Raw genomic sequence first — 22092 nt, 5'->3', positions numbered from 1 at the left:
ATAGAGTGAGTCAGCTTTAAAGTTGGGGCTAGAATCTATTCTCTCTCCATTCCTAGAACATGATTACTTCCACTGAATCCCTCTGCCTCACAGTGACAGCAAAAGACTGAGCACCTCCATATATATGCTAAGTCAAATAGGAAAAATGTCCTTTCATGCCTGTGAAGATTGTTGTTCTTGTTGACATTCTTTTTTTGAAGAGTACTATGACTGTTGCCTGAGGATTGATATCACCAATTAAGATTTGAGGGTTCTCACAGGTGAAAGAATTCTCATTTTAGCCCTGGAGTTGAAGGGTTAGGATTTATTTTCACAAGTCTGCAAAATTTACAGATTAAAACCCTTTCCCCTCCTGGAGAAAAAGTAAGTTGCTTGTAAGTGGCTTGAGGGAAGGGAAATAACAAAAGACCAGGCAAGATGTCTGAGAGAAATGGGAGTAAAAAGAGAAGCATCCTGGCTGAGATCTGGCTGAGTTGAGTGTGAGAGGGGAAAAAAGAAGTCATAAGAAATGGCTTAGATGCAAGGGAGTCCTGCCACATGGAAGAGAGGCCTATGGTTCTTCAGTGGGCCTAAGTCAGGGGCAGGTGGCACTAACTTAGAAAGAGAAAAATTGCCATCTTTGCAGGGTAAAGGTAGGCTGAAACTTAATCTTAAATGCATTTCTGTAGTGGGTTGGACAAGGATGGCACTTGGGAAGAGGTACCACACCTGGCTCCAGGTATTCTGTACTAGGCAAACTATGTTCTGGTCTTTCCTGTCCCAAAGTATGTGACCGCTAAGTAGAACACATCATTTCCTGTGAAAGATGATTGTCTTACTAGCCTAAGCTTGACCCATCAGTGAAAACATGGCTAAGGTCAGGTAAAGACTGTAAACTGGAAGCTGGAAGCTGGAGGAGTGGGAACAAGCTGAGGCCTCTCCTATCTTGACATATTTACATTTAACAATGGAGTTACGGGGGCCAGGTGGTGTAGTGGATGGAGCACCAACCCTGAAATCAGGAGGACTCAGACACTTAATAATTACCTAGCTGTGTGACTTTGGGCAAGTCACTTAACCCCATTGCCTTGAAAAACCAAACCAAACCCAACCAAGAAAAACCAATAAAGGAGTTACTTTTCACAACAGGGAGCCCTCAGACAGGAAAAATATTATCCTTCTACAAAGTTTGGTTCTAATCACAACATCTCCTATGTCTATAACTCCCTGCATCAACATCAGGGAAGTGATGCCTTAATCTATAAGTGCATTGGATTTAAGTGAGGGAAGGCTGTGCAAAGTCACCAACCTCACTTTCTCCTCAAAAGTCAGTGGGTCCAGTGGTCAGATATGGACAGGTGGAGTTAGTTCTGGATGCCGTGGGAAACCTTGGTCTTTTAGCTAAGTTCTTTAACTTCTGTTTGACTGAGGTAATCCCCATTCCATGATTAAGGCTAGGTAAGAAAAATGAGGCATAGAATGTCTTCATAGTTAAAAATGAGGCATGGAATGTCTTCATAGTTTAAAAAAAAAAACTATCCGGAAGGGAGGATCCTAAGTTTTTCTGACCAAAACAGAAACAACTGCTATTTATATTCACTCAAGAGCCAATCAGGACCCAAATAATTACAAAGCAGGTCTTGTTTGGGACCTATTGTTACCCAATCAATGAGAACCAGATGTAAAGAAAGGAGCCACTAACTAGCTCTGTCACCTTGAGTAAAATACTTTCCCTTTCTGGAGTCCATTGTCCTCTCGTTAAATGAAGGAGTGGACCTTATAGTTTCTAAAGTTGCTTCAATGTTCTGAAATTCTTAACTTATCAGAGACAGAGAGAGTGACTTAGACTGACAGAAACACAAGAAAGACCAGAGAGAAAAACATTGACAAAACAATGCAGGGAGACAATTAGGAGGAATATTGCAAAAAAGAGCCATTAAAGAGAGGTATTAAATACAGAGATGCTAATAAAATTCTAGCATGGTGTCAGAGAGGCAGTCATTTCTGTGGTTCGCCTGGGGTCAGATCAGGTAGAGAGCCCTATCTATATCCATCAGGTAGGGGGGACCACAGACAGATCAGGAGCCTATTGAAGGATGACTAGTTCTAGGGTCAGACCTTCTTCCCATTCAACAATACCATCCTATTTCCTTTGATCTTCTCCCTTAGAGATGAGTCATTTTCCAAGGGCTATCTCAGACAAACCATCCTACTGAAATATAAATGTCACTTGGTTAAATAAGCAACATAGGACTGTGAATTTAGAGCTGGAAGGAAACCTTAGAAGTTCAAGTTTGGGTCTGGTGAACCATCATTTTGATAGGATGGGGCAATTAGGGGGTATGGTAGAGGGAGTGATGGACTGGCATTGAAGAAGACTAAGAGCTTATCTCCAGCCTTGGATATTACTAGCTGTGTGTCTCTGGTCACCTGGTCACCTAGTCTCTCTTGGCCTAACTTTCCTCATCTATAAAATGAAGATAACATGAGTACTTATTCACAGAATTATTGTAAGGGTCAAATGAGAAAATATTTACCAAGTTCCTTGTTAACCATAAAGGATAATATAAATACTAGTTATTTTTTTATTATGTTTGTTTCTCAGCCTCAGTTTTTTCATCTCTAATATGTGCTCAATAATAAAATCACATAGGGGTGTGGTTATAATAAAATAAGATGATGTATGCAAAATGCTTACCAAACCTTAAAGTTCCATAAATGCCAAATATCATTACTATTGTTATTGTTGTTCTGTCTCCTCATATGGCTGGTGGGCTTGGTAACTGAATCATCCTAGGCATGAAAGTCACTCTGAGTCAACAGTGACTCTGGGGCCAGGGTGTGCCAGGGTGGGTCCCCACTCAATGCCATCAGTGAGGGCCTCAGGGTTTGAGTGATTATTAGAGGTCTCTGGAGTCTAATATACTCATTGGTCAAGTTGGTAATGTTGGGGGAATAGAACACAAGATGTTTACAGTGCTTGGGAATCTGAAAGAAAAGAAATTCATATATTAATAATGATTAATAAGTGATTATTGAATGAATGAGTTGAAGGGAACCAGTCTTGTAGCCAGTCCCATTTGACCCCATCTCCTTCAAGGAAGATCATGAAACCCACTAATTAATAAATTCTCATTCCTACATTAAGCAACTGATTACTCTCCACTTATAGAATCCTGGCTTAGGGTTCAGGGAAAGGGTGAAACTAATTGTATGAATCCCAGAGTTGGAAGGGCCTTAAAGATGATCCATTCTAACCTGTACTTAAACAAAAGTCTCCTTTGCTTTAATGACAAGTGTTCATTTGACTCACACTTGAAGATCTCTTATGATGGGGAATTCAAAGAAGGGGCTGGTGGATACTTCTAGCTGTTTAAGGAATATTTCTTTATATGTTGAAATCTCTGGATAGAATGTAAGCTTCTCAAGGGAAGGCACTGTTTTTCTTTTTCTTTTAAATCTCAATAACCTAATATAATATGTACATAGTTGTCACTTAATTTTCATTGAATATAACTAATTTGAATTATGTCTATATCTGCTTCTCTGCAGATATAGCTACTTTTACTCTGCTCTCTGGGGTGAAGCAGAAGAAATCTAATTACTCTTCATAGTATATAGTATATTTCCACAGAACTCAATCTAGTTCTATTTCTATTTTGAGGGATCAGGAGCCATCTTTCACATAGTTGTTAATAGTTTTCATTTCTTTTTGAGAATGGATTATTCATATCTTTTGAGCTAATTTAGTTCTTTTTTTTTTAGGTTTTTGCAAGGCAAATGGGGTAAAGTGGCTTGCCCAAGGCCACACAGCTAGGTAATTATTAAGTGTCTGAGACCGGATTTGAACCCAGGTACTCCTGACTCCAAGGCCGGTGCTTTATCCACTGTGCCACCTAGCCACCCCGCTAATTTAGTTCTAATGGAGAGAGCAGACAGTGGGTTATAGGGGGAAGAACAATGGATTAGTAGTCGGAGAACCTGAATTCAGATCTTGTTATGGTACTTATTACTTGTGTGGCTTTCAGCAAATCATTTCATTTTTCTGGGACTCAGCTTCCTTATCAGTAAAATGAGGAGCTTGGATTTGATAACTTGGAAGGTTTCCTCTAGCTCTAAATTTATTGTAAAGGGAATCTGTTGCATGTGCAGACTCCAGGAGAATATGTGGACATAGTGTTGTTGCTGTTGGAATTGTTGGGGTCACCAATTAAGGATAGAAACTGAGGTAACCAAGAAAGATTACTGAAAGCTAAAGGAATTTTTGTACTCTCTGGGATGTTTTAAACTGCTCAGGATTTTATTACAAATTATTACAAAGTAAACAGGCTAAAACTCCTAGAAAAGCAGTAAGCACTTTGAGGATAGGCTAGTTGAAGTTTGAGTGAGAATGGTGGTGGGGGGGGAGGGCCTAGCATGGGAGCACATGGCCTAGAAAGGAAGGAGAGATGCAAACATCCTTCAGGATGGAAAAATAGAATCAAGAAGAAGCAAGAAGGGCAGTGCTTCCTCTTAAATACACTCTTGTGGTAGTTTGGACAGAGGATGGTGCTTGGGGAGTAGTTTAGCACCTGGGCTAGATAGTCTTCAATGGGCATGCTACATACTGGTCCTTACTGTCCCAAGGAGAGTGACCTCTAAGTTCCTATCATGCTAGAGTCAATGGGCAAGGTCAAGTAACTGGGAACTGGAAGCTGGGTGAAGGAGGAATGGGGAGGCAGCATTCAAATAACAGAAGTCAAGGGGAGTCAGGATACAATCAACAGGGATCAGTTTATATCTCAGAAGCAAACAGCCTTCTACAATTAACAAAATTTAACAGCATAAAAGATTACAGAATTTGTTTCTAACTATAAACTTTCTACATTCATAATTCTCTGAATCAGTTTCACTGGTTCTAATTGGCCTAAAATATTGATTGTATAGTCAATTGAGTCCAAGAGTTGATGCAAGATGTTGCAGCGCCTATGCATAGATCTAGGACTCCAGTATAGTAATGATATTGGCTTTTGATAGGAACTTGGTGGGACCAATGCTATGCAGGAACCAATGCTAAGTAGAAACCAAGTTAAATTATGAGTTTAAATTCCCTTTCCCCTAGTTTATCTAGAGGAATATTTTATTCTAGATTTGAAGAGGAGAAAACATTTGCATTTTCATTCTTGGCATATCTATGAAGTAAATATCACTTTACAAAAGTCATAATAAGTAAAAATTTTAAATAGAACTAGGATGCTAGTCACTGACTTCCTAAAGATTGTGGGACCACAGATGGTAGGAATTTGAGTCAGTGACAGAGAAAAGAAACTCTAATCTCCTCAGGTTACTTGACAGCCCTGGGTTGGGGTGGAACATATAGACATATGCAATATGGTCTCTAAGAACCTTCTCAGTTCTGTCCTTCTATGGATTAATTTTTTTATTTTGTTGCCACCAAGGATATGAAATTCTGTGATAATGGGGTCAAAGTCAGCCATATTACACTATAGTCTTATGAATGAATGTCTAGCTTTGAAGAGGGACTTCTATTAGGCAAGTCCACTGTACATTTCTAAAACTTTTTAGCTTTGCCCATCTACAAAAGAGAAGCTCCTGGTCTCACCTCCAATGGAAGAAAAATCGCAACAGCCATCATAATTCCCAACTCTTCATTGAAATATTGGATACCAGAACTAGGAAACACCCTGAGTTCTGATAAATGAACTTTCATTCCATTTTATAGGAATCCACATCTTCAACTCACCTCTTTATACTCATTATATGTTACCTTCTCCCATTAGGATGAAAATTCCTTGAACACAGGGACTCTTTTGCTTGCCTTTATATTCCCTATGCTTTGTAAAGTGCTTGAATTATAACAAATATTTTAACAAATGTTTTAGCTTTCTAATATCATCCATCCATCCATCCATCATCTATCCATCCATCGTCTATCCAACTACCTATCCATCCATCTATCATCTATCTATCTATCTATCTATCTATCTATCTATCTATCTATCTATCTATCTATCTATCATTTATCTATCTGTTGGTATTAGATGCCAGAAACCAAATTCAAGAGGAATTTGTCTAACTTCTCCTCACTACAGGGAAGATTAGTCAAACAGTATTTCCTATCCTTGGTGGCAACAAAATAAAAAATTAAACCATAGAAGGGGAGAAGGTCCTTAGAGACCATATAGTCTTCCCACACCACCCACTTTCCTTTTTAGGTAAGTTTTATTGCTGTCTTTTTAAAAATGCAGTTATGTACCAATGTATATTCTTTTCCTCATTTTGAACCTTCCTTGTCAGAATGAAAAACTCAAGGAGAAAATCATCAGGTGTGCCAATATACATATATGACCTTTACTACCCTTTTTCCCATCCCATCTCCCACTCTTTGCTGATAATTACATTCCTTTGAAGAGAGAAAAGAGAATTCAATCATGATTCTGGGGCCAAGTTTGGTCATTGCAATTAATCTGAGTTCAGCTGCTTTTTAGTTCTGTTTCTGCTTACATAATTGGCTTCATAGAATATACTGTTCTTCTGGTTTTTCTTTCTTTACTTTGCATTAGTACAAACATGTCTTATGTTTCATTTAAGATCTTCATGTTTGTGGTTTCTTAAGGTGTCATATGTTTCATTTAAGGTCTTCATGTTTGTGGTTTTTTAAGGTGTCATAATACTTTATTATATTCACAAAGCATTTTTGTCATTCTTCTGATCAATGGAAACCCACTTTGTTCCCTGTTCTTTGTTACCACAAAAATCCTGCTTATGAATGTATGTGTGTACTTAGAGATAATATACATAAATATAATATATTTATATATGTGTTGACCCCACAGGTGGGATATATTCATTATAGGTCAGAGGCTGTCTTACTGGACTGAGTGGAGATTGAATTTAAAATCATGGGATTTAGGATTTTAAAGATCATCTAATCCTATTTCCACATTACACATATAAGGAAAGAAAGTCATGGAAGTGACTTGAATTGTCTGTGTTCATATACATAGGACACAGAAAAGAATTCAGTTATATTCTCATTATTCCTCCCCCGCCCCCCCCCCAAAAGGCACAGGAACTTGGCTTTCAAGGCCATTTAACTTGCAAGCTTCCTTTTCTTGGTGAGAGTTTTGTCTACAAAACCTTGGGATGGTCCTGGAAAAGCACTTGTGTTTGGGATCATGATTGCATTTACTGCACTGAGCTGGGGGTCACTGGCTCAGAAGGGAAGTGGGGCTTTTGCCAGAGCTGAAGAAAGTCACTAAGAGCCCTTCACAAAAACAGGCACCTGGGTTCAACGTGGTCCCACCACTCACCTGCTGTGTGCACTTGTAGACTCCCACATTAAGAGGAACGCCAAACTCTAGCAAGTTTTTTCCTAGAAGAAAGCGACCAGAATAGGGAGGGGACTGGAAAGCATTCGATAAAAAGTTATGTTGGCAATACTGGGAATGTTGATTTTGGAGACATTAAGAAAACCACGATGTTTTGCTTTCAGTTCTGAAGAAGGGGGTCATGGGTAGATTGGGGAGATTAATGTTCTACTTGACTTCAGGAAGATGAAGTCGAAACAAAATGAGAGAGAAGTTTAAAGAAGATAGTTTTTTACTTTCTATAAGAAGAATTTCTTGACAAACAGAACTGACAATTCATTTAAATTTAATATTCAACAGCCACTGGAGGTAGTGATTCTCTGCCAGTGGAAATGTCAAAATGGAGGCTAGCTGAATATTTTCTTGGTAGAAATGGTGGAGTTGTGAGGACTCTGTGCTGATTAGGAGACTGTACTCTGAGTTCATACATTTGTTTTGAGGCAAAGTTTTCTTGATGCACATAATTTCTGTTACCAAGAATTTTTATTTCTTAAAGCCTCTAAACTTAAAAAAAGACTTATTTTCTTTCCCTTCTATATCCCTATATCTTATATCTCTAATTTATCTTCTGGGCCCCTGAGAATCACCTGCTTATGACCAGAGTTGTCCAGAGAAAACAATTTAGGTATTTTACTCATCTCTATTGTAATTTAGCTTCAGTTGAAAAATCTTGGATAAGCAACCTTCAAGGACTAGTTTTCTTTAAAGTTTATACTAAATATCAACTCCTTCATGAAGCCTTTTGTTGCTCATGCTCCCCTACCCCTTCCCATTGCCTTATACTTTGTGTATATTTTGTTTATACTTATATGGCTATGTAACAGAAGTGAGCCCCATGGAATATGCACTTTGGCTCATAGACACATTCCCAATGGTTCCTGTGGATGGTAAAGATATTGGAACTGGATGTTTTGCTCACTTGTGATGCCACAAATGTTTGATGACATCTGTACTTGGTCCCTTGACATAATAAATGTGCAACTAAAGGCAAATGAGGATTGTGTCAAACTGAACAAAAATAATTAACCACCCAATGGATAATTAAAAGGAGAAGTAATTATAAGCTGTATATATATATATATATGTACACATATATATATATATATATATATATATAATGTGTGTGCGTGCTTATCCAGATATGTGATTTTTCAAAAGTCACTTAATTTCTGAATACCCAATTCCTCCTCTTCAAAAGGATTATTGTAAAAATTAAAAGAGATAATATTTATAAAGCACTTCACAAACTTTAAAACACTACATAAAAGCTAGCTGCTGCCTCCACTATCACTACTACCATCACCAGTACTACAACTATCACCATGACTACCACTAGCATTACTATTACCACTGCTGCTCCTGCTGCAGCTACTGCTACTACCACCACCACCACCACCACCACCACCACCACCACTTCTTTTCCTCCTCCTATCACCTTTTCTTCCCATTTGTAGATCATTTAGGGAATTTTTGAACTCTGTCCTTGAGCTTCCATTGTGGTGAGAGAAAGGAATATTACTTCACTTTTCTCTTTCTTCTTAACCCCCAATAATGGTCACATGGCATTGAGAAAATGCTCTGGCCTAAAAGAACCAAATGTTGGACTGCAAGTTTCTGGCTGCCCCTTTTGTTTGATGTTTATTTTTTCTGAGCACATGTGATGAAATAGACATTCTGAGATAGGTGTTTCTAGCTTTTATGATAATCTTGTGAGGGGGTGAACAGCAAAGTCTTTGTACTATTTATCCTGTCACAGAGGATCACTGCCACAAGTTCTCAGAGAAAACGATAAGCCCAAGCCGTATCTTGAGTACTGAGCAAGTTGATCAGACAAGATTGAGAGTGGTGGCAGAACTAAAAATGGTGGTGAAATGCCATTTCATTTAGTCTGATAAAGTGTTTCATGTTTTAGTATTTTTAAGTATCAAAATCTCCAGGGAAAATATAAAATGATGGGTTACTGTAACATATTGAAAGTATTTGTCATTGTGTTCTTATGAGTCTTCAGTGTTTTAAATATTGATTAAAAAATACTGTTCCATACCTAATCTTTTTTATATATTGAATGTCCTTCTATAAGAGACCCTGTTAATTCCTTTTGGGGGATCCCTAGACAAGAATCAAGTCTAAGTTTTCATAAGTTTCCTGGGATGGGGGGAGAAAGGAAGGGCAGAATGAGCCAGAGGTTGAATCTGGCCAATAACTTGGATCCCTTAGTGGGAGATGATGCCTCCTCAGGCAGTGGGTCTTTACATGAGAGTCTTTGCCATAAAATGCAGGATCCCAGAATGTTTATTCTTCTCTTTGTTTCCTCAGGGTTTAGTACTGACTTAGAGCAGCACTTAATAAATGTCTGTTGATTGATTTAACTCCCTATAATTAGGTTTTGTGGTTTAGGGCTTGGTCAATGCCTATACAGAGTATGTGATAAAAGGGAACTCGAGACTCCTGACGTTTTTCTTTATGGACCTAGAATTATTATGTCAATAGCACCAGTGACCTCTACTTTTCTGATGTTTTGGTTATTTCCTGCATTGTTTCTTATATCTCATTCAGTAGCCTTTTGAGGAACTTCCTTGTACTTTCAAAAATCTCTGAAGCAAGAGAAAGGTCTGAAAAACATAAATGCTATAGTCAGAAAAAGGGCAATGAAAGTTCAGCTCTTTTAATCTGTCTATGCTTTAAGGTTATTAGGATGTGACCCCCCCCCCCTGCTCCAAGTAGATAAAAGTTCTAAGATTGTAAAACAAAAGTCATCTTGGTTGTTCTAGTGACAAGAACACATTTAGAATGAGGAAAACTCAATCAGAATCTTATCTGCTAGGCAATGGTCAAACTATCTATCTTCATGCTATCTTTCAAATCTATTTCCTTCTCTCTATTCATATGACTAACACCCTATTTTAAGGCCTCATCATCTCTTAACTGAACTATTAAATAGGCTTCTTAATTACTCTCCTTACCTCAGTTTCTTCCTCTTTAATTTTTCCTTTAGAGATACAACTACAAAGCTGAGATTCCTGAAATACAGTTCTGGTTATACTTAATAAATTTTCTAGCTCAAAGAAATCCAATGGTTCCCTATTGCTTTTATAATATAATCTTTTTATAACATAAACTTTTCTGTTTGGCATTTAAAACTTTTACAAAACCTGAATCCAATTTATTTTTAAGGCATATACATATTTCTCCCTTTCATGTACTCTATAATCAACCAAACTGGTCTTCTTGCTGTTCTTAAATGGTTTGCCTCTGTATATGATCTATCTCCCATTCCCTCTTCACCTTTGATTCTTAGAGTTCTTAATTTCTGACTTGCCTGAATTGATGCAGAAGTACATTAATCACACTAAGAACATAAGGTGATGATCAAGTATGATGGACTTGCATATTTCAGCAATACAATAATCAAAGACAATTTTAAGGGATTTTTGATGAAAAATACCATCCATATCAGAGAAGGAACTGTGGAGGTTAAATGAAGACCAAAGCTCATTATCTTCAATTTTTGAAAGTTGCCTTATATGTTATGTGTTATTTTGTTATCTCTAATTTTTTTTCTTCCTTTTGAATCTGCTCCTTCTCTCACAACATATTCAATATCGATCTATGTTTAGTAAAACCTAGGTATATCAGATTGCTTTTGGTGAAACTCAAAACCTTGCCAAGAAATGATTGGTAAAAACTACAATTAATATGTAGTTGGAAAAAAAATATATAAATAAAGAATTCTTATTTTCCTTCAAAGCTCAGTTCAAGTATTACCTGTTAACTTTCTAGTTATTAGCATCTCCTCCACTAAATTACCTTATTTTTACTTTGTACAAATTTTCTATATGCCTATATAACAACCCCTCTAGGTTACTCCTCCAACTTACACTCATATTCATAGGTTAGTCCCCAGTAGATTGTTGCCACCTCTGGTCCTAGGTGCAACCCTGTTAATTACTAATTCTGCTATTTATTTATATTTATATAAATATATTAAATATATAATTAACCCCCCCCAAAATCTGCCAGTAGGTTATTTGACTCTTATTAAGGATATTTTTTCAAATGGCATAGCAAAAACAGTACTTTCTGAAGTGTGAGTGGTAATAATTTTGAGACGTACATGTAGAATATATATATGGCAAGATACGTCACAACTCCTGGGACCACAGGATCTGACAGTCCCCCCCTCCTTGTAGAATCCTCATGATGAGTTGCCAGGACTTGTTCCTTAATTGCTATTTGTCATTAGTAATAGGGGATAGAAAGAAATCCCCTTTCCCTCTTCCTTCCCCATAGGGGTCTCATTATCTAACTATTCTGAGATTTGATTGCTTTGAGCTTCTAGGGGCTTAAGTATTTAAAATCCCCAGAGGAGTGCTTAATTTGTTTTCTCAGCAATCTCATTCTCTTCTTGACTTAATTACAGAACTATTCACATGTTATAAAGGGATCATGGTATAGGTGTATCTTTTTTACACAGTAAACGTTCATTTTGCATAACTATGTATTGTGATTTTATAAACTAAATTGTATATATGGAATGATATTTTCCCTTAGTGTACTGTTGCTCCTTGAGGGCAGGAATTGTTTCCTTTTTTTTCTTTTGAATCCCTAGCCTCTCACATAGCCTAATACTTAAAAAATGGTTATTGAGTGATAGAATTACTCTCTTCCTTACCCTGAGGAAGTCACAACTTCTTTGGGCCTTAGTTTTTCTCATCTATTAAAATCTTAGGACTAGACTAGATAATCTCTATAAAATCTTTTGTATGGAGGCATGAGAACTGGATGATAAATTACAAAGAGCTGAATTCAATATGGCTTCAGATCACTTGTGTGATTCTAGGAAAGTCATATAAATTCCACCTACCCCAGTTTTCCTCATCTCTAAAATGGGAGTAATAATAGTATCTGCCCTTCCGAGTGCAGGGATCAAATTGCTGCAGGGGCTCTGTTTTCTGTGATGAATCACGAATCAACCCAGGAATGCAGGTGTAAAAAAGAAAAAAAAGAGATTTATTAAAAAGTCATTATAACCCAAAGAAAGTGATAAAGTTAAAAGAAATGAAAGGACATGTGGATTTTAGCAATGCAGATTAACCAGGCAGGCCAGTTGCTAGATTAATATACAGGAAGGCCAAGAGAAAGAAGAGTTGCAGTACCAGCCAAAATTCCCTTAAATGCCCCTCCGAGTCATGGGAAAAGGCAATGTCTTGGGAATTGTCCAAGTCCCGCCTTGAATAGTTTGCCTTTTGGGAGTGGTTGAGACTCTTTCACTGGAGAGTTTGATTCTGGTCAGGGTAGATTTAAGATGATTTTTCCATGCCTGCATGATCTAGCTTGCCTTACCAGTGAGAACATGGCCAAAGTCAGATTGGAGGTCAAGGTGATGTGTATTAAGATTACAAGATTTTAACAGTGCAAACAAAATATTTACAAAATTTGTTTCCAATTAATTACAATGTTCCCTTTGCCCTTGATTCCCTGCATCAAAATGACATCATATTTATAAAGTACTTTTCAAATCTTTTTAAGGTTTTTTTTTTTTTTTTTGCAAGGCAAATGGGGCTAAGTGACTTGCCCAAGGCCACACAGCTAGGTAATTATTAAGTGTCTGAGACCGGATTTGAACCCAGGTACTCCTGACTCCAAGGCCGGTGCTTTATCCACTATGCCACCTAGCCACCGGGTAGTTTGTAAATCTTAAAGTGCCATGTAAATATTAGCTACTTTTATCCAATGAGGTTATGTGACTGAGTAGGTAAGGAGTTAACAAATGATGTTAATGATCATATTTAAAGCTGGAAGAAAATACTAGCATTTGAAGGAAGCTTAAGATATCGGACAAAGACTTTAGTAAGGAGAGTCCTTAGAGATGAGGTAGTTCTGGCATGTACTTGACCCAGCTCTAAGGGCTTGCTAAAATAGGCTATTACATTTTTGGTGTGAGCATTTACACCTCAGAAATCTGAAAATATTAGAAATCAGGGCTTGACTTAATGTTTTGTTTATTGTCTAGATTTTAAAAAGTGTTATGACAACATAAGTTTGTGGGGCCAATTGTTAAACATTTACTATCATATACTTCTATTACTCTAGTAACCTTGTTTAAACTCAATAAGAGTTCAGGAGGAGATTCAGGAAATAAAGTCATCTCCAGATGGGATGCCTGGTGACTGGAGACTAACAATAATGACAGAAAACAGTTATGTAGTGTTATAAGGTTGCAAAGTACTTTAAAGTTATTATCTAATTTGATCTTCTCTAATCACCCCTCTTCATTTTATAAAAGAAGAAATTGAAGCCCAGTTCAGTGATTTAATAAGTTCACACAGATTGTTAAGAAGCAGAGCTCAGATTGTTTGACTTCACCTTTCTAGTGATTGCTACCCCATACTGTAGGATGCTGGGATATAGGCAGTAGTAGGAAGTACAAATTACATGATGACTAGAAGTACCAAAGGCTTTAGACCAACAACAGCTAGGGGATTTGGTAGAGCACTGGACTTAAGAGTCAGGAAGAACATAGTTTAAATCTGGTCTCAGACATATCTTTATGATACTGGCCAAATCTCTTAAGCTCTCTCAGCCTCAGTTTCCTCAAATGTAAAATAGGGATAATAATAATAATAGTAAGTACCTCACAAGGTTATAGTGAGGCTCAAATGAGATTGTAGTTGTAAAGTGCTTTTTGCAAACCTTTTAACAGCATATACTTGGCAAGTGTCTGAGCTAGGACTCAAATCCATTCTCTATCACAATATGTTATTTCCCCAAAGGGTGAAAAAAATTAGAGATCTATGTGAGTCTAATTAATTAAGTTAAAAGTTTCTGATAAGGACTTATATGTATAAAAATATTTATAGCAATTCTATTTTCTGGTGACAAAGAATTGGAAACCAAAGGGATGCTTATCAATTGGGAAATGACAACAAGTTATGGTATTTAAATGTGATGTAATACTATTATGCTACATATGAGAGGGATGGTTTCAGAAAACCTGGGAAGACTTAAATGAACTAATACAAAGTGAAGTAAACAGGACCAGGAGGACATTGTACACGTAACAGTAATATCGTAATAATGATCATTTGTAAATGGGCTTAGCTACTCTGAACAATATATTGATGCAAGACAATTCCAATGGACTCATGATGAAAATTTCTCTCCACCTCTAGAGAGAGAGAACTGATGAACTCTTAGTACAGCTTGAAACATGTTGTTTTTCACTTTATTTTGTCTTGCTTTATTTACTTATTTTGGGAACATAACATGGAAATATGTTTTACATGACTTCACATTATATTAGGTATCATATTGCTTGCCCTCTGAATAGGTTGGGGAGGGAGTGGAGGGATGAAGAGCCTGAAACTCATAATAACAAATAAAAACAAAAAATAGTTTTTTCTTTTCTTACTGATAAAACCTTCTCTCTCCCTCAGGATATTTGGCAAATTCAACTCTGAGACTCTGTCATTCTATGCTTATCATCTCAAAGATATATCCCTGCCCCTAGAGGTCAGGCAATTGCTTAAGAAACTTTCTAAGACAAGCTAATTCTGATCTAGGAGCTAATCCTCCCCCAGGCTCTGCTGTTCTCTAACTAGCAGAGTCTGCTTATGCTGGTTTTACCGGGGGAGGGGGAGGGTTGAGAAGAGAAGGAAATCAGGTGATTATAATAAAGCTGAAAGGGATCTCAGAGGCAATTAAGTCCAGTTCTCTCATTTTACCGATGAGTAAACTAAGGCTCAGGGAGGTTAAAATTTCCTACAAAATGACAATGTATACCAGCATGGGAGGTTTGAGAAAGAATTCAAAAGACAAATGCTTTCTTCCAGGCAAGTAGGCTTTTTGGGGGGTACTGTGAAGGCAAAGAGAGATGGGAGACATTTTAGCAAAGAGAGATCTGACATGTTCTTATTTGTATAGGGAGAAAAAAAGGAAGAAGAAAGAAAAAAATGTTTAGAAGTTGCCCTAAGGAAAAAGATGGCACAGCAAGGGACAGTTAGAATTTATGATTAAGTTGTAAAAGTACTTGTTAAGGAGGACTTTTGGATGTCAAGAAGATTCCCACCAGGTGCTGATAATAAGCCCCTAGGCAGACCAGGATCTTCACATAAATGTAAAGGACAAAGACAACCTTGAGTAGATCTGGGGCAATGGGCACTGGTGGCAAGCAGAAGATTAAAAAATCCTTGGGCAAAAGCAAAGGCAATAGAGGGCAATGGGCTAAGGCAGGGATAGCAGAGCCAGTAATTAAGTCACAGCTAGGATTGCAGCTTTTAGCAAGGATCTAGGTAGGACTCACAGAGTAGACCTGAATGTTGAGAAGGAGGTTCATTTATTGGGAACCCCCATCAGTAATAAGTATCTGAACTGAGATCTGAACCCAAGACTCTGATTCTAGCATCTTTCCACCATACTATATTAACTCATCTCAAGGAGGAAGGACACTGTTATCACAGAGTAGAACAGGTATAGGAAAGGTAATCAGACCAGAGTTCTGCCAATAAATTCCTACCTAGACTCCCATTTCTGCCAATGATGTTCATGTGAACTTCAGTAAATCCCTTCCTCTTTCTGGGTCTTAGTTCCCTTATCTGTAAAATTAAGGAGTGGGTCTCTAGGTCTTTTCAACTCTACTGTTAAGGCTTGATAAACATATTACAGAGACTGGAAATCCTACCCTAATATAAATTTAAGGTTTAGAGACCTTAGAGGTCATTTAATCCTAGACTAACACCATCATTTTATGGTAAGGAAATTGAAACAATTTTTAAGTCCCTACTATGCTCCAGTCATTGTGCTAAATATTGGGAATATCAAGAAAAGACAATCACCCCTTCAAACAAAATAAAGAAGAAAAAATAGTCCTTGTTCTTGAGGAGCTCACAATCTACTGAGGAGATAATATGTAAATAATTAAGAACAAACAAGCAATCTACAGAATAAACAGGGAATAATCAATAGGGAGAAGGCACTAGAATTGAGAGAGATTGGGAAAGGTTTTCTGAAGTCAGGAGGCAGAAAAGGGAGAGCATTACAAACATAGCCAGAGAAAGTTCCCAGAGTGCAGAGGGGGAATATCTTATTCAAGGAGCAGCAAGGAGACCAGTGTCACTGGACTGAAGAGTGCATGGGAGATGTAAGGTGTAATCATATTAAAAAGTATATGTTTGTATGTGTGTGGGAAGGGGGATTCAGGTTATAAAGGACTCTGAACATAACAGTAGATTTGATTTTTGATCCTGGAAGTGATAGTGAGCTGTTGGGATTCATGGGTGGGGGGTGGGGATTGTGACATGGGAGATTCTTTGCCTGAGGAAGGTCACTTTGGGAACTGACTAGAATGAGGAGAGAGTTATAGCAGGCAGACTAATCAGCAGGCTATTGTAATTATCTAGGTATGAGATGAGGAGGGCTTGCACCAGGGTAGTAGTAATATCAGAGAAGAGAAAGGAAAACACACACCCCAACAAAGAGGTGTGTGTAAGGTAAAACTGATGGGTCTTGGAAATAGATTGGATATCAGAAGTGAGAGAAATTGAAAAATTAGGGGTTACACCTAGGTTTTCAAGTCTAGAGATCTAAGAGGATGGTGGTGCCTTCAACTGTAATAGAGAAGTTTGGAAGGAGGAAGGATGTGGGAAAAAAGATAATGAATTTGAATTGTGGACATGTTAAATTTAAAATGTTTACAGGAACATCTCATACTGTATTCTAAGATAAGATCAAAATAGTATACAACAAGCAAAATAAGAGAGTGTAGAATAGTTTAACTTAGATTTATGGATACAGGAAGAATTTAGGACCAAGGAAGATATTAAAAGCACTGTAAAATATAAAATAGATAAATTTGATTACATAAAATTAAAAAAGAATTTGCATAAATAAAGCCAGTGCAACCAAAATTACAAGAAAAACAGAAAAATGGGGAAAAAATTTTTGCAGCTAGTATCTCTGATAGAGGTCTCATATCTCAAATATATAGAGAATTAAATCAAATTTGTAAAAATAAAATCATTCTGCAATTGACAAATGGTCAAGAGATATGAACAGTTTTTAGACAAATAAATAAAAGTTATCCAGTCATATGAAAAATGCTCTAAATTACTATTGATTAGAGAAATATAATTGAAATAACTCTGAGGTACCACTTTATACCTATCAGATTGGCTAATGTGAAAGAAAAGGAAAATGCTCGATGTAAGAGGGGATGTGGGAAAACTGGGACACTGATGCTTATGGAATTGTCAGCTGATCCAGACATTCTGTACAGCAATTTGGGACTATGCTCAAAGGGCTATAAAAACTATGCATATCCTTTGACCAGCAATACCATTCCTAGACCTGTATCTAAAAGATATCTCCCCAAAAGGAAAAGGATGTATCTGTTTTTATAACAGCTCTTTCTACTGTGGCTAAAAATTAGAAATCAAAGGGATATGCATTAATTAGGGAGTAGCTGTAATATATGTGTATAATAGAATATTATTATGCTATAAGACATGACAAGCAGGATGATTGCAGAAAAATCTGGAAATCTTACAAAAACTGATACATACTGAAGTGAACAGAAAATATTGTACATAGTAACAACAGTATTATTCATTGAAGATTGTGAATGACTTAGCCATTCTCAACAATGCAGTGATCCAAAATTATCCCTAAAGGATAAATGATAAAGCATATTATTTGATATTGCTTGAATACAGGCTGAAGCAAGCTTTTTTCCACTTTTCATTTTTTTCTTTTATTTGAGTCTTCTAGAATTAAAAAGATTAATATGAAAATATTTTACATAATTACACATGTATAACCTATATTAACTACCATCTTAAGAAGGAAGGAAGGGAGGGAAAGAGGGATGGAATTTGTCACTTAAAACATTAAATAACAATGTTAAAGGTAGTGTATTAGCTACAAAAATCAGTAATTTTTTATGATAAAACAAAAGGTTTTTAGATTGGAAGTCAGCAATTCCAAGATGATCCTCCTTCTAAGCTCTCCCTCTAAGAGAAAAAGATACAGAATCACAAAATTGGAAGTTATGACAGAAGACATCTCACCTTATCCATACCTGAATAGATTACCCTCTATAATATCCCTTATTCTTCTCATGTATAGATAGGTTGGACTAGATGACTGCTAAGATCTTTTCCAATCCTCAAATACTATAAATCTGTGATTAAGAGAGAGATAATATTGTGAATGTGGGTTGGGAAGGAAAGATGACCCAAGAGCTTCTGTAGAGACCAGTTATATGATGATCAAATAACTTCAAGTTTGTCATGTGGAAGATGAATGAGATTTATTCTGTTTGGAATCAAGATGGCAGAACTAGGATCCCAAGATGGGAAAACATCTATATTTCTTTGGTCAAATCATTTTTCTTTATGAACCTCACTTCCATCTGTAAGATGAAGGCACTTGGACTAGGCAGTCTATTAAGGTCCCCTTAGTTCTATATCTTATGATCTTATTATCTGTCCAAGATCCTGTATAAAAAAGAATCACAAGTGGGAAGGTAACTCATAGTTGGGAGGTCTGGAACCATCCCTGGAAACTAAAGTCAGATGAGTAAAGTAACTTCCTCAGCATTCTGCAGGTCCTAAGTGTCATCAAGATTTGAATATAAATCCTTTAACTCCAAATTCACTGCTTGTACCACAGAGGGCTTCCCAACTAGACTTAAGTTTCCTGAAGGCAGGATTCTGTCTTCTTCAATGGCTAGGACAGACTGGTACCAACACATGTGATATAGAAGAATTATAAGCTGAATTATTTATTTATTAGAATCAGGAAAGCTTTTCCAATTGAGTTATTCTAAAACCTTTTAGGCAGGTAGATGGCACAATGGATAGAGCACCAGCTCTAAAGTCAGGAGGACCTGAGTTCAAATGTGACCTCAGATACTTAATAATTACTTGGATAAGCCACTTAAATCCATTGCTTTGCAAAAAAAACTTAAAAAAGACTCATTTTCTTCTGTTCAAATCTGGTTTCAGACATTAACTAGCTTTGTGACCCTGGGCAAGTTACTTAACCCTGTCTGTCTGAGTTTTTCATCTGTAAAGTGGTCTAGAGAAGGAAATGGCAAACTACTCAAGGTATCTTTTCCAAGAAAACCCTATTTAGTTATGAAGAGTTGGACATGACTGAACAGCAACAAAATACCTTTTTAGAGGCTGCTGTAACTGACAGGAGATTAAGTTCTAGGTAGAGAAAAGGGGAACAGAAACAAGATAGTTAAGAATTTGAGAAGCAATGAGATCTCAAAGCACCCTTCCTCTGATTGCAATCATACTGGTGGGAAAGCCTCTGGGGAAAGAATTCTGCCTTTTTTTTTGCAAGGCAGTGGGGTTAAGTGACTTGCCCAAGGTCACACAGCTAGGAAATTATTAAGTGTCTGAGGTCAGATTTGAACTCAGCTCTATCCACTGCACCACCTGGCTGCCCCTGAAAGAATTAATGATTTCAAACTTGCCCATCATTTCTTAAGAGAGAGAGGCAGAGATACATAGTTAGACAAAGACAGAAAGATAAGAAAGCAACAGAAAATGGAAACTGTGTCTAAGATTTTATTTTCCACTCTTTATTTATTCTTGATTTGTTTTTTTAAAGACTGGGTCTTCTAGTCCTATCCAGTTAGAAGAAAAGGGGCTACTCACAGCTGATTCATTACTGATTGGTGAACATGGAAATTTTGATCTTCCAGGACAGTTTTCCATTTCTATAGATGCATCATATTGATGCCAGTTAGGGACACCTGATAGGCTTATCTTGCTTCAGTCTACAGTCTTAATCACCCCATGTCAGAGGGGTAAGGTGGTGGTTAATTACAAACAGGCTAATTTTATATAATATCAGAACCTTAAGTGATTCTAGAACATAGAACACAATATAGTAGAACTGGAAGGAGCCATAAAGATCAACCCTCTCATTTTATAGAAGAGGAAACTGAGCTTCAGAGAGGAGTGACTTGTCCAAAGTAATTTGGGATTTTGCATCTAGAATCCTTGGGAGGTGTCATCCTTGTGTCAAACTCTCATTATACCAAGGTCATGTATAGTCAATGACTGAAGTGAGGCTAGAATTCAGGTCTCTTAGATGTAGTTATATTGTTTCTGTTTTGTTTTTGTTTTTTGCAAGTGACTTGCCCAAGGTCACACAGCTAGGTATTATTAAGTGTCTGAGACTGGATTTGAACTCAGGTCCTCCTGACTGCAGGGCCAGTGCTCTATCCACTGCACCACCCAGCACCACCTATTTCTATTCCTATTACCTTCTTCCTAGTTAGAAAAGTGGGTGAACCTCAGAAATTTTAAGTCCACTATTGGTCCTTGTTTAGGTGGCTGGAATTTAGCAAAATTTTATTCTGAATCTATTAACCAAAAATACATATAAACTCAATATACAAAACAAATCAACAGAAAGATTTTATATGAAATTGAGACTTTTACATGTAGTTTTAATTGTGTTTATTAATTCACCAATAGTAGTGACAATTTTTTGAATCATGTTTGTTTGTGTGTGTGTGTGTTTATTTGTGTATCACTACTAACCTTCTTCCTACTCCCATAATGGAGTAACATTAACAAATAAGGTAAATCCTTAAAGTAACAAATAGGTAAATCCAAACAAAATAAATCAACACATTGACCATATCTAAAAATATATATGACCAAAGATTGGAGTTCTTTAATATGGGACTCTGACCTCCCTAATTACTATCTAGGTGTCATGGAATCTAGTATTTTTCTCCTTTCAACTCTAATTTCTGCTTCTCCTCTGTCCTTCCCAGGCTGTTCTTCATAATCCCCTTTCCCTCAGGATGATTGTAGATCAAGAGAACATGGACCAGCTATCCCAGGATAGAGAGTGAGAACCTAGAAAGGGTTGGGATATATCCTGGAACTGAAGAATTCCAAGAGCTCACAGGAGAAAATATGGAAAACAAGCATAGAAGCTATGATGGAACACCTGCAAATTATAAGCAAGTGAAGCTGATTCTCTATTCTTAGTTCCAGGAAATTTGTGGGTATATGTGATGGTATATCTGGGAAAACTAAACTATTGAAAGATCTGATCTAGTTCTGTTTTACATTTCTTTCTACTTCTATTTCCACACGGTGATTGTTAACCTTGAGGTGCTAGTTGGACATTAGATCTTCCCATAGGATCACAAAAGTCTGAATTGTTTAAAACTTTAGGATACATAGAATTCAGAATATTAGGACTAGAACCATGTAATCCATCACTCTCATTTTACAAATGAGAAAACAAAGACCTGGAAAGGGCAAAGGGACTTGCCAACGGTCAGAGCTAATGTCATAGAAATATTGAAAATAGGCAGAGCTAGGGTTCAAATGAAATTCTTCTGATGTGAAATTTACTTCTCTTCCCCTTTCTGTGGTTCAAGTAGTTTTGAGGAAATTAAGGTACTATGTCTCTAGATAGTTAGATGCAATGAAAAGAGACTTGTGTTGGGAGTTAGCTAATATAGGTGCCAACCCAGTTCTATCATTGATTTGTATGGCTATTGTTGAATGGAATAGCTATGGATGATTGGTGGGTGGATAGATGATAGATAGATAGATAGAACTATTAGATAAATGGTTGAGAGATAGGCAAATAGAAATAGGTACATAGTGATATTATGTATATAGGAGTTAGGTATTAGAGAGATAAACAGACAAATAGAAATATAAGCTTATAGAGATAGATAAATAGAGATAGGTAGAGATTT

General features: G+C 36.9%; 1 long non-coding RNA gene across 1 annotated transcript in view; it reads right to left on the bottom strand.

Moving 5' to 3' along the window:
* Window positions 1-9147: 9147 nt before the first annotated feature.
* Window positions 9148-22092, bottom strand: part of LOC141517724 (uncharacterized) — a 36819-nt gene continuing 23874 nt past the window's right edge. Inside the window, exons 4-5 of the long non-coding RNA XR_012476967.1 lie at window positions 12214-12301; window positions 9148-9961 (exon numbers count right to left, since the gene is read on the bottom strand). This is a non-coding gene — a long non-coding RNA (uncharacterized LOC141517724). The remainder of the gene's footprint in view (window positions 9962-12213; window positions 12302-22092) is intronic.

The sequence above is a fragment of the Macrotis lagotis genome, chromosome 1 (assembly GCF_037893015.1).
Source record: "Macrotis lagotis isolate mMagLag1 chromosome 1, bilby.v1.9.chrom.fasta, whole genome shotgun sequence".
Lineage (NCBI taxonomy): Eukaryota > Metazoa > Chordata > Mammalia > Peramelemorphia > Peramelidae > Macrotis > Macrotis lagotis.
This window is presented reverse-complemented; position numbering and strand designations above follow the sequence as displayed.